The 1,021-nt window shown below is 39.2% G+C and overlaps 1 protein-coding gene across 4 annotated transcripts in view; it reads right to left on the bottom strand.

Annotated features, from left to right (window-relative positions):
* Atxn3 (ataxin 3) overlaps positions 1-1,021 on the bottom strand; it is a 35,392-nt gene that overhangs the window by 22,926 nt on the left and 11,445 nt on the right. The window lies entirely within an intron of this gene.

Below are 1,021 nucleotides of genomic sequence, written 5' to 3' on the forward strand. Positions count from 1 at the left end.
ACATATCCACACCTAGGCACATAAATCTTTAAAAAAAAAGCTAACAGTATAGTTTATGTTTAAAAGAAAGAAAAAAAGAACGAACACAGTGAATTAAATCAATATACATATATACACACAATATATAATTAATATATATTGATTTAATTAACTGTATTCTTTCTTTTTATTAATTTTATGTGTGTATGTATGTATGTATGTATGTATGTATGTGCATCACACGTGTGCTTGGTGCCCAGAGGCACCACCTCCACAGAGCTGGAGTTACAGACAGTTGTAAGCCACCACGTGGGTGCTGGGAACCAAACCCAGGTCCTCCTAGAGAGCAGTAAAGTCATACTCGCTGAGCCACATCTCCAGGTTCAATGTACTGTTTCTTACTTATTTATTGTTGAATTTTTAAACACAAGGTCTCACTCTGCAGCTTTGGCTCAGCTCACAGAGATCTCTGCTGGGGTTAAAGATGTGCACCATCATACTCAACGTTTTTATTTTTATTTTTTTTAATAATCTTTTATATTTCTTTTTTAAAAAATAGTCATTTACTTTATTTATATGAGTTTACTATAGCTGTCCTCAGACACACCAGAAGAGGGCTTCAGATCCCATTATAGATGGTTGTGAGCTACCATGTGGTTGCTGGGAATTGAACTCAGGACCTCTGGAAGAGTAATCAGTGCTCTTAACCAATGAGCCACCTCTCCAGCCCCTTTCTTTTTATTTTAAAAAACAGTTTTACTAGGGCACAACTAACATAAAGTAGACTGCCTTCCCTCATCCCCATCTCTCTTGAGGGTTTCATTATGTGGTCCAGGCTGGCTTCAAGGTCTTCCTAGGTCACAGGTGTGGGCCACAACACTGGGATAAACTGCACATACTTGTATTACCACTTCTACAGTTTGTTGTTTCAAAAAATCTCTATCGGGCTGGTGAGATGGCTCAGTGGGTAAAAGCACCCGACTGCTCTTCCGAAGGTGTGGAGTTCAAATCCCAGCAACCACATGGTGGCTCACAACCATCC

Source organism: Mus pahari, chromosome 7 (genome assembly GCF_900095145.1).
Source record: "Mus pahari chromosome 7, PAHARI_EIJ_v1.1, whole genome shotgun sequence".
Lineage (NCBI taxonomy): Eukaryota > Metazoa > Chordata > Mammalia > Rodentia > Muridae > Mus > Mus pahari.